Source organism: Rutilus rutilus (genome assembly GCF_951802725.1).
Source record: "Rutilus rutilus genome assembly, chromosome: 9".
In the NCBI taxonomy this organism is placed as follows: domain Eukaryota; kingdom Metazoa; phylum Chordata; class Actinopteri; order Cypriniformes; family Leuciscidae; genus Rutilus; species Rutilus rutilus.
In genome coordinates, this window is record NC_140223.1 from 19,020,255 (window position 1) to 19,032,914 (window position 12,660).

The 12,660-nt window shown below is 38.1% G+C and overlaps 1 protein-coding gene across 1 annotated transcript in view; it reads left to right on the forward strand.

Moving 5' to 3' along the window:
* grik4 (glutamate receptor, ionotropic, kainate 4) overlaps positions 1-12,660 on the forward strand; it is a 426,911-nt gene that overhangs the window by 361,878 nt on the left and 52,373 nt on the right. The window lies entirely within an intron of this gene.

Here is a 12,660-nt window from a genome sequence, read left to right on the forward strand (position 1 = left end):
CATGAAGCGGGGGCTCTCGCAGGTGTGCCATCTGCTGTTACGACAGACAGAAAATCAGTGGGAAATTCAGTGGGAAATTTAAAGCAATAGTACAATTGTCATTATTTACTCACCCTCATGTCATTCAAAACCCATAAAACTTTCGTTCATCTTTGAAACACAAATGAAAATATTTTTAATGAAACCTGAGACATTTCTGACCCTTCACTGAAAGTCCATTCCATCGAAACATTGACATTTAAAAAAAAAAACTATCCAAGTCTTCTGAAGAGACATTATTGTTTTATATGATGAACAGATTTAATTTAATTTATTCACAATAAAAAAAAAATATTCACATATAAATATTGATCAACGCACATATAAACAGAAGCTCCAACGTGTTTGCGTGAAACGTGAGAACAAACCTCATTGGTTCTCCTTTGTCAAACAGGCACATTTCAAACTAACTTTTTAAAGCATAAAAGGTTGGAGGACTTTCATAAGAAGTTTCATAAAAAATATCTGCATTTGTGTTTCAAAGATGAACAACAGTCTTATGGTTTGGAACGACATGAGGCTGAGTAATAGAATTATACAGGTAGACTACCTGACGAAGACCAAAAAGGTTGAAACATTGTTAGTCCATTATTAAAATAGAGTTTGACAGCATAGTGGCAGTGTGTTTTTTTAAGGCCTGGGTTATGCACCTACTCTAAAGATTTTTTGAATGTGCATATACCATTTCACTTTGTTTGAGGAACACTGTTTTTGTGTTGCACTCCACCGATGAGATTTGAGTATTAGTTTTTTTAATCAAAGAAGCAACACATTTCTTATTAGGAAGATTATGAAAGATTTGTCTTTTTGAATATGTACCCTCTCTTTGCTCAGAAAAAGGAGATTCCAGAAAGGACCTGGCGAAGACCGAAATAGTCGAGTTTGAGAGCATTGTGACGTGCTGTATTTTGTTCTTATTATTCTAGTAATAGAATTACTCGTAGAATATAAATTACTCATAGAGACATTATAGAATAAAAATGTCCATTCATTTTCACACACAGCAACCTCTGAAGTTAAGTGAGTTTTCTTGTTTTCCCCAGAGCTACGTCCAACAACACGGTTAGATCGCTTTCCAACTTTAAACAGCCATTTAGGATAAACTGAGTTGACGGCTGACTCTTGTTAGCTTTGTCTGTTTCTATATAAAGTATGACGGAGAGAGAGAGAAAGAGAGAGAGAGAGAGAGCAGAAGGGTAGCGCTGTCAAACTGCAGGCTGGTTTCTGAGTGACAGCACATTTCTTGAGCCTTTGTGACCGTCACCTTGTGTCACTCACACACACTTTTTGTATTGCTCTTTTAACCTTTTGAAACACTGCCAACTTTCTCTGTGGACTGCTCTTGTACGGAGTGCTCTGTGATTTGTAATGGACAGATGGACATTCGAAGGCCACTTTGTTCACTATTCCAGGCATAACTGCAGAGATTGGACTGGCAGCTGGTGCTCACACCCAACCTTATTAGTTTCACAAAGACATCACTGTATTTCTAGAGAATAATATCCGCTGTCTCAATTTGATATAATGCATCTGTCACTTCCTCGGCCTGGCTCTTTCAGCGTGGCAGTGTGGTCCAGCTGGACAGCAAAGTTCATGCGAATGTCACCTCACTGTCCTACCCTAGCTCCCCCTGCCCATCATTCTTTGGAATTTTTTGTGCACTTGTTGTTGTAAAAGACTTTAAAGCATTAAGGCAGAGCTCACAATATCTGTTTATCTTAACGCACACGTTCTCGTGCATGAAGCAGGTTCGGTTGAGCTTCTGTTTATGTTCGCTGATCAATGTTTATGTGTGAAATTAAACATGTTCATCATATAAAGCGATGGAGTCTCTTCAGAAAATTTGTACTAAACCGCTCAATTTTTTAAACCGCAAAAGTTTTACGATCTCTTTATTACGTTTTTGAAGCGTCAAAGTGGTAGTTCCGTAACTGTCTGGAGGGACAGAAAGGTCTCAGATTTCATTAAAAAGTTCTTCATTTGTGTTCCGAAGATGAACGAAAGTCTTACAGGTTTGGAACGACATGAGGGTGAGTAATTACTGACAGAATTTTCATTTTTGGGTGTACTATCCCTTTAATGATAGACATTCACCCACAAATCTAAACAGAGGCTGTTTTCACTAGATGAGTGTCAGTGTGCAAAATACAGCAGCTGTGTTTGAATGGAATACTAGTGTAATGCTAATGCTTTCTATTGTATAATGCTACACACATTACACATACTGCACACTGCAAGAATATTAAGAGTATGCTATTTCAAGCCAAACCAGAAACAGTAGCCAGGTACTTGGAATCATTTTGCTTTGTTAAGCCTATAAATTAGAAATTAAAAACTTTAACAGAAAATGTAAAATATGAAGCAGCACAACTGTTTTTAACATAGATAATAATACTAAATGTTTTTGAGCACCAAATCAGCATGACACGGATTACTAGAGTAACGATGCTGAAAATTCAGCTTTGCCATCACAGGAATAAATTACATTTTAAAAATATGTTCAAATATTATTATTTTTTCAAATATTTCACAATATTACATTTTTTTCTAGATTTTTGATCACATAAATGCATTCTTGGTGAGCATAAGAAACTTCTTCTGTAGTATCTAAAATATATGCTTCTGTTTTTTAAACAGCTTCCATTTTAATCATAATGATAATGCTAAATTAAATACAGTATAATATGAATTAAAAGTAATATTTCTGGTTTGGTGTCAATGAAGGGGTTTTTGAACTGTACTGTGCTAACCGTGGGAACACCTGAGATAAAAATGAATAAAAAATAAAGCTCGGGAAAAACCACAGCAATGTACATAAATTAAATGAGAATGCTAATGTCCATGAGACAGTATTATGTTTTCTTTTTTTTGTGTGTGATTTATGCCGTGAATATACTGAGATATTTAAGGCAGAATGCTCCCTCAACGCTCTGTCTCAGATTAACAGCTAGTAGAGGTATACGGATGCCTTGGCAACAAGTCTTGAGTGAAGCTGCCAGGATTTATACACAGACATGTGCACACATGCACACATCCACGAAGGCACATGCTTTCCCTTTTCCACATCATATATTGACAGATGCTTGGGGCTCATATCAGTTTCGGAAGCTACATCAACACCCTCTCTACTGAGAATCCATGAATCTTCACTGAATCGCAGGATGAACAGAAAAATGATGGGACGTTGTGGCTAAAAGGAGAGTGGGGAGGAAAAGTAGTACAGCACTGAGAGCCGTTTTAAGTCTAGATTTATCCGTCATGTCCTGGAGCAGTTGGCAGAGCCGATTCTAACCAGTGGACATTGGACAGATTGGCCCACATGTGTACTTACGCTTTCCTTCTGGATGGTGGTATGGAGGGAGGAGAGGGAGGTGGACATATGAGGCTGACCACCACACACTATTGACACATCTAAATTAAATTTATCTGGCAAGCAACTCACATATGTGAACTATGCCGCACTCAACCAGCACTGCAATTTCACATCAGTTTCTGCTTGAAAGATGCGTATCAAACCCAGCCTGGATGACAAGATGGCTGCACTGCTTTTCATGCAGGTGTCATTAAACCAAGCATGCCTATCCTATCTGTGTGCTAGTGCTTAAGGTAGACTGGTTAATGAGAGCTTATGGAACATTTCCACACTTCACTGATTATTTTACACACTGCCAACACTCTCCGAGACGTTTTCGAGGCACATGGGTGGAAGATGATATGCTTCTGTGTTTTAAAAAATACTCTAAACTAATTATTCAGTGAATTGGGCAATAACATCACAAAATTAATTTAATCGAGAGAGCCCTTAAAATTGCAGGCATGTTTAGTATATGTACATCCAGCCATCAGCCATCATTCACTTGTTCTGTGTATGGTTTGTTCTATTGTTTGATCTGTTGTTCTATCTATCTATCTATCTATCTATCTATCTATCTATCTATCTATCTATCTATCTATCTATCTATCTATCTATCTGTCTATCTATCTATCTATCTATCTATCTATCTATCCGTTCATCCATCCATCCATCCATCTATTATTCTATCTTTCTGTCTGTCTATCTCTCATTCTTTCATTCAGCCTTTTGTTCTTTCTTTCTGTATATGCTTCTTTATTCTATCCTTTCTTTGTCTATACTTTCTATCTTGCTTTTGTTTTTGTTAGTTCTATCTATCTGTTGTTAAATTGTTTTATCTATTGTTCTGTCTATCATGCTATTGACTTTATTCACAGAAGCGCCATCTTTGATTTTTAATGGGAATGAAAGCGAGGCTGTGAGGGACAGACATGCATCTCTTCAATGGGCTGTACTGTTATTTAATGTGTTTTTGGAATGTTCTACTCATGAAACACTGGAAAAATATCTTTCCAAGAAATTTCAGTTGACAAAAAACTCCTGCCAATATAAGCTATGGAAAATTGTAAGTAATCTTGGAGATTTATACAGCTTTTTACAGCGGATGCCATTGGAAACATGACAATTCTATCCCTCACAGCCTCACTTTCATACCTGTCATGGCGCTGCTCTGAATAAGGTCTATGGTTCTGTCTCTCTCTTGGTGTATTTAAATATTTTAGTGAATAAAAGTGGAGTTCAAGTAGAGGTTTTTTTCAGTGTTTCTGCATGAATATGTTCATAGATATCAGTGGATGCATGGCCCATAGAACCTTTTTGAAACTGTGTATCTGAGGAAATCGGTGTATGTGACTGGCAGAATTCCAAATGTAAAACCACTGCTGTCTAAATCAGAGCGTTCATGCAGACTTAAATACACAAAGTTACTGAAATCTGTCATAACAGATTTATTTTAGCTTTCATAAAGCTGTTTTTGCCTGTTTGCTTTTTTAAACATTGCACTTCAGAGCTTGGCCAATTATTTAAGGAATTTCACTATTTAGTGCATGGTTGTTACTTATCTTAAAAAGTAGTAAAGGGAGGTTGCGATGTCACAAAAATGGCGAAGATTGAGCTCATGAGTATTTAGTTGTGCAAAAATAATAGTTAAAAAAATATTTATATTCTATATGTGATATTTAATGTATGTGATAGTCAGCAGTTTATTTCAGTTTTGCTTTTGTCAAAAGTGAAATTTAAACATTAACATTGGATATTAAAAATGTCCAAAATCATTTCATCTGCATCTTTCAATAGCACAATGACTGCCTGTTTTTCTACGAAACAAGTTCTAATGAACTCGTTACACAGCGATTTGAGGGAGCGATCATACTTGATAGCTAATTCAAGTGCTCAAATGAACTTAATTTGATAAGAATTTTGGAGGACAGTGAATGAAACCAAGCATGACTTGTTGGTCTGGTACTAATTTTGCTTTGAGTGTGAGAGGATATGGGTTCTAATCTATTTATTTTTATCTTATTTATTTTTATTTTATTTCATCAAAATTGCAGCTGTATATCTGTAGATGTACAACAGTGGGAATTCATCTATTTGCATTTTCCTTTTAGGTTTTATTAGAATGGATAGCGAAGTTTCTGGCCGTTTGGAAAAGGAATAGATTGGAGCATGTGCTGGAGAGAACATTGCTTGTTGTTTTCTGCCACTAATACCAACTTGTGTTTTCTTGTGTTTTAGACCGTAATCGACACATCCCCATGTGAGCTATTGAATGAAATGGTGGGCCTATCTTTCACCTGTCCCCACTCCCCATATGATGCATATGGTTTATTAGTAGCTTTTGGGAGCAGTGACTTGAACATTTGTCTTAGTGCTGTCTAAAGTAGTTAGCCCACTCAGCATAATGTCCAGAAGCCAGAAGCCAGAAGATGTGCGCCATTAAGAAGGTCACCTCAGACTCGCTGTATTCCTCAGTTTCAGCAGCACGTTCCCTGTGGCTTCTCTTGTCTGATCTGGCATGTTCTCTCCCACTGCTCTGCCATAAGCTCCACCAGTCATCTCCATAAAAAGACCCCATTAAACATGTCCACACCACACAGCGATCAGCTTAGCAGCCTCCGACTGGCATTCTCACCCACGCGTTTCCTCTCTCTCCGCTAAACGGGTGATGAAAAGACTAGTTCATATTTCCAAGAGAATGTGCTTTAATTCAGGACACTGTACGTTTATCTGTTCATGAGGTAATGAGCAATATCAACCAAGCTAATAAGGAGTCAGTGCTTTGCAATCGTGGGCAGATGGTGTCCTCCAATGGCCTGTGATGTTTTCACTAAATGGACGATTTAATTCAGCCAGTTCTGGGATGAAGATGTTGTACAGAATGGAACGGACAGAATTATGATGGGACACCTTTTCAGTCTAAAATGGGCTCTGGCCAAGGACACGGTATAGAGAGTATTTGTCTATTGTGCGCTTCAGAGATGATGTGGCGTGATCCCATTGACTTTGCCGTGCTCCGTACACTAGATCCCAGGGCGCAAGCTGAGTGGAAATGCCCTTCAGGATCCATGAGAAAGGCGGCTGGTTTCTTTGGGCACCCCGCCAGCCTGTGTGCCCTTAGACCAGCGATGCAGCGAAAGCATGTTTGCAGCGTTGATGCAGCTTTTTTAAAACCACCCACATAATTTAATGCATAAACACACACTCACCTCTAGCCCATTTTCCCAGCAGGTCTCAGCCTTGCATCTTTCTCCCTGGGTTTGCAAGAGGCGATTGTCAATTGTCTTTATTTCCCCCATCGATAGCATTGCAGGCTATTAATTAGCCTGAGCTCTGTGGAGCCTAATAGCAGTCAGAAGCTGGCTGTCAGAGCCGCGCTGCTGTTTATTTGTTTGTCTCTCTTGCTGCGGGGGGTTGGTCTGCTCACACCAGCGCAGGCCACTCTTGACGATTTAGTAATTAAGTTTGGTAATAGAAGTAGTTAATCAAGGCCTGAGATTATACCACCTGCAGCGGAGGCCTGCCAGCAGGGAGGATAAGCTCCTCTTCCCTGAAGGAGAGGCTTCAACTGTTGGATGTTGCTCCTGCCGTGTGCAGGCCGCGTCTCCCACCTCGCATTTGTCCCACTTTGATTCTCCTCTCAGCGGCAGAGCTCATCTTCTGATTAGACAGCATCAGGCCCTGAACCTATCTCACACTCCCTTCACGTTGTGCGCATCAGTTTTAGGGATGCTAATTTGAAAATGTAGCTTTGGTTTTTTTTAACTTAATTATGTAATATTATTTGATGTGGGCACATTTTGGTCACTTTTTATTGTGTATTTTTTGTGTAGTGTACTTTTTATTATGTATTTTTTATATAATTTATGTTGCTGACTTAAATTTAAATCTTTATTAAAGTTAAATGGTAACTTTAAAGGTAAATTAAAGTCTTGAACCACTTAAATAAAGTGAACTGTCCAATTAAACCCATACAATGACCTGAATGTATTTAAGTCAGATCTATAAATTCAGTTTAATGTTGGAAAGGCTTTTAATTTGTATGTTTTCAAGACAGCAGAGAGACTAACAAGTTAGCAACGTGAATAATGTTAGAATGATGACACTAATAAATAGACTGACAACATCTCATCTGACAGAAGATACGCGTTTTTCTCAAGCGCAATTTTACCTTAACTGTGTCTGACAGACGTCAACAACTAGAGTCAACAACTTTCACGCACGTCTTTCAAAATAAAAGACTTGCATCAGAAAAACAGTTAGAAACGTTTTTTTGTTATGGTTGTTGTTCCTTGGACTACACACTCCATGACCCACTCAAAACGGTCTTGCGACCCAGCAGTTGAGAAACACTGATTTAAATCAACAAATGGAATTTGTCTGAAAGAACTGAATCACTTTGATTATTACTTCAATTTGTTTGGCTGTAAAGCTGTGTGTAGAGAACATTTTGGCAATTTTGTCGCATATTTAATGAAATATTGCACTTAATAAAGATAATGGACAAGACTTATGCACAGGTCATCTGAATGAACTGATTGTGTCTGATTATTGTAAAACTGTATTCGCCATACAGTGAAAAACATTAACATAGCACTTTGCAGTGCTTTACTGCTTTTTGCTGGAAAGGTTAGCTTGCTACAGTTTAAATTTTTTATGAAACCAAGCACTATCATGCTTTTGATGAATGTAACTGGTAGCATTGCTAATCTTAGTTTAGTTTCTCCCCAACGCTGATACACACTCACAGCAGGTTGTTTTAACATACACAGCTATTTGAATTCGATTATGTTCGCCTGGCTCTGTTAGCTTGCTCTTCCTTTTAACAGATTTTTTTTTTTTTATCCTCCCAGCACGAGACCTCATTTATTAGGCCCGTCTGTGTCTTATGTGTGTGTTTATCAGAGTGGCTGAAGACAACAGTAGTCGCTAAGCTCTGTCAAGTTTGCACCCCACGTAGAACATTGGAGAGGAGTCAACACTTCCAGACACACGCTGGGAGTTAAACTATGAATTCGCTCCTTGTCTTGAGAGATATCATGCCATACCAGCTGGTTTGGAAACAGCCTTGCAAATCAGCTTAAGACCTGTCGATTTAGACCATAAGGCACAAGTTCCTCACATTTTAAAGCATTTAAGAGCTTCTCAGGGTGATATTTTTATTTCCAAAGTACCCATTTCTCACATACTATACAGTTTGGTGCCAATATAAAAACATGTTTCTGACAGAATTTGGAGAAATGGAAGTTGAGGAGCATTTTGAGGACTTCAGCATTATCTCAGATAGAAATCATGAATTACCCGTTTATGTCTTCATCCGAGCGGCAATAAAACTGTCACAGCAGCCATAACATTCCTTTGTAATGTACGCAATTTGTGTCAGTGCGTGAGCCTGCCTGGGGAGAGCAATAACATGTGATGAATTATGAAGGAGAGGGCTTGCGAAGGGCGAATGATCAAAACTCTAGTACTGTGGGAGGTAAACGAATGAGAGGTATTTGTGAGTAAAAACACATGTGATGTCAGGTCTCTTAAAGGCCCCGATATACTTCAAGCGAAATTGAAGAACGAACTAGTGTGACATAATTTCAAACAAAATAAAGAAGTTTGTCTGGAATTGGTTTCTGGAGTTCAAAACAGCTTGCCAAAGCGAAATTTGCGGAAAACTACAATTGGTCCATGGTGATTATGTAATAGGGTAGGTGTGCTCTGAGACTACACAATCTTTGACGTGGAAATCTTTTCCAGTTAATATCTTCTGTTCAGTCCGTTGAGGTCAGACTCAAGTAAAAGCATGAACACGCTGTGTGTTTATAGTAGAAATTGAAGTTGTACTTCTAATAAAAACACTGTTTTTCATATTTAACTCTTTCCCCGCCACTGACGTAAATTTTCGTCATTTGTGAGAAAACACCTCCCTGCCATTGATGGAATTTTCTGGCTTTCTGTGTTTTCACTGTTATACGGTAGGGGCGCTATGACACATCTTCTGAAAGAGTACCGAATCTCCTGATCAAAACACACAAGAAGATGCAAAAACAAGCAATATCAAATGTCATATCAAAGCTATAGGATTGTGCAAGCTTTGGGGTTGTTGATGGACTCGATCTATTCCATTTTTTAATCATCGTTCTGAATCTGATCTGGATGTAGTCTTTGACAAAAATTAGATTTTCTCAGCTTTTTGCTCAAATATATATATATATATATATATATATATATATATATATATATATATATATATATATATATATATATATATATATATTATTTTTTTTATGAAGTTTGCCCACATTCAAGTGTTGATAAAAAACAATGCATGAAGCTAGAATAAAACAGATTATTATTTTTTTTTGTTTAAAAGTAGAGGGTCTGTTCTTTCTTTTGATATATTGCATGTTCCAGAAGTTAATACTGTAAAGTGGCTTGCTTTAAAGCAGTCTATTTTACAAAGTGGTTTATAAATAAACGTGATTTGAGATTATGATCAGATGCTTTCTTAAAGGTGAACTAAGTAACTTTTTTACCTAAACTGAACAGCTTCGGAGTCATTGGAATGGTTATATTACTTATTTCGGGTTGAATGGTGGTCGTTTCGCACCCCCCTGGTGCCCGTGAGCGGAAAATGCGCACTTGCAACTTTGAGCCGGCGGACCGCCGGCCGTCGCGTCAGGAAGTCTCGCGTGATATCAGGTCTCGCGATGTAAACAATTGCTTTACGGCCAAAAGAAATCTGCTAAAATGCTGTCATTATTGCGCTCCCTCACGCTGTTCGAACCCGAATGAAGAAGACGTTTTAAAGAATGTCCCATCTGCTTTGATGTCGTTGATCTACTAGCCTCTGGTGTCTGAGAATAGCCAACGAGTTTTTACAACAGTGTTGTCAAATATTTATTCCGAAGCTGTGGGGGGAGCTCTAGAGAGAAACCTGCGAGCAAAAAGCGAGAATACAGCGAAGAAATCCCGAAACTACTGAGCCCCGCTTTAACTGCTGTTTTCTCACTATTGTTGTTCACATATTTACATATTCCTCTAAACGCTACACCCAGCAGTGTGGGCGACGTCGGGATGTTCACTAACAGTATATTGCTGCAAGGGTATTTCAAACTTCTTTTTAACCCTAAGCAAAGAACATAAAATAACTTTGAGTATATAAGAGTAGATAAGGGCCTTAAGAGTGTGTTTTTTCTCTTTTAGCTTTTACCTGGTCCATCATCTGGCCTACGAATCATCCTCTGACCTTGTTTTTATGGCTAATTGCTCAACACAAGCTACATTTTTAACACTGCAGATGCTGTGTTCTGCTCCTGAGAAAATGAAGAGTGAAAGAAACACAGATAAAGAGAGATGAGAGTCTGAAAAAGTCCAGAGGTCATGAGAGCCAGTAACTACGCTTACTTGAAAAGAAGCCGAAGAGGCACGCAAGACTTGTCTGCTTTTAGCAACGGACATTAAAGCCAATATGTTTGTATTCAGTGAGTGTTTTGGGTAATTAAAGTGAGGGGGGTTGTGTGAACGAGGTCTTTCAGAGGACAGATAAAGACTGTTTGATTGTAGACCACAGGGGAGTCCTTTATGTGTCTTCGCTTTGTCTTGGCTGTATATAGATTGGAGGGATAAATCAAAAGTAGTACGAGAAGCTACTTTGTCCAATTAAGTGCAGTTCTCTTATAATGTTAAAGTTTCCAGAAACAAAAAATGTTGGGAAATTTGACATTTATTCATTTAGTGGTCGCTTTTATCCTAAGCAACTTTTGAGGAATGCAAACAAGCGATTCATCTAAAGAGTCAATACGAGAAATGCTATTAATACATAGTTTCATAATACCATCCTTCAGGATAGTAAAAGGTAGAATAGGGAGGGATTAAGGATTAGTGAGAGCATTGGTGAAGGAATAGTAAAAACATTTTTTTTTTTATTCAGCAGGCTGCAGTTAAGTGCTCATGAAGAGAGGATTTTCAGCTGTTTCTTGAAAATTGACAGGGATTTGGCTCTCCGGAGAGAGTTGGGAGGACATTCCACCAGCAAGGAACAGAGGCCGAAAATGTTCTTGAGAGTGATTTTATGCCTTTCGGAGGCTCTTTGAGGGCACGTGAACTTGTAAGAGAGAGGGTAGGTAGGAGGGTGCGTAGCCCGTGGTCAGCCTGTACCATTTTCTACTCTCTCTCTAACTTTTTGTTGTTGTCCTAACCAGCTGCAAAGGCAACGAACGACAGGGGATTCTATTCTATTCTTATCTTATACATATCTTATTCCATTGTGCTTGAGAGAGGGAGTCTGCCCACACGCTCTTCTGATTGGCTGTGATTTGTCATTGATTTTTTCACATCTTGTAGCCCTGTCATGTCTGGTGTGGACAGACAATTTGCTTGTCACTGGAATCTTGTCACATCACATCTGGTTATGACACAATGTTAGATCTAAACAGGTTGTTTTTGCTTCTGCACCTTTAATATGTCTTGAAAAATTATGCTTGTTATGATTGGCTAATCATTTTGTATGTAAAATGCTGTAGTAAGATGTGATATTGCCATCCATAGTGCTGATGGTTGTGAAATTGATACCATGACACATTTGTGCGTATATATAAATGCAGGATTGGTTTTCAGGACATATTTTGATTTTCACTCTTTCTATCTTCCTTACTAACTTCCTTCTTTTAACTTCATCTCTTTTCTCAGCTTTAGTCTTAACATGACTGTAAATGTACTTTTCTGTTTTTACTACCCCATACAAATCATCCAAAGCCGATATAAATCCAATTTACTATTACATATAAATTATCCCAAAGGCATTACATAGTCCTCTCCCTCTCTTTTCATGGGTAAAAATCTAATATGCATTAAAGAACTCTAGTTCAATAACTCTTAAATGAACTGTATTATAATCAAGGCCATGACACCTACATGCAGCGTCTTTACAGTATAAATAGTGCTCTGAGTGACAAAAACACATTAATCCATTGTCGCTCCGAGAAGTTGTAAAGCAAATCTGTTTTATCTTCTAGGCTGTCTTCTCATTGACTAACGTCAACTTGAGACACGTGGAGAACCTGATGTAGGCTAGACATGAGCGTAAATTCAAAGCTTTTTTCAAGGACTATTTTGTAGTTATTTTTCAAAGCAATCTTAATGTAAAATACATTGTAATCTGAAATGCATAGTCTGTAAAAAATCGAGGAAAATTACTGACATGGCCAATTCAGGCGGGATTAAAAATGACAAAAAGTGCTGGTAATTATTACATCACCCCCTCTGAGAAGGGCTTA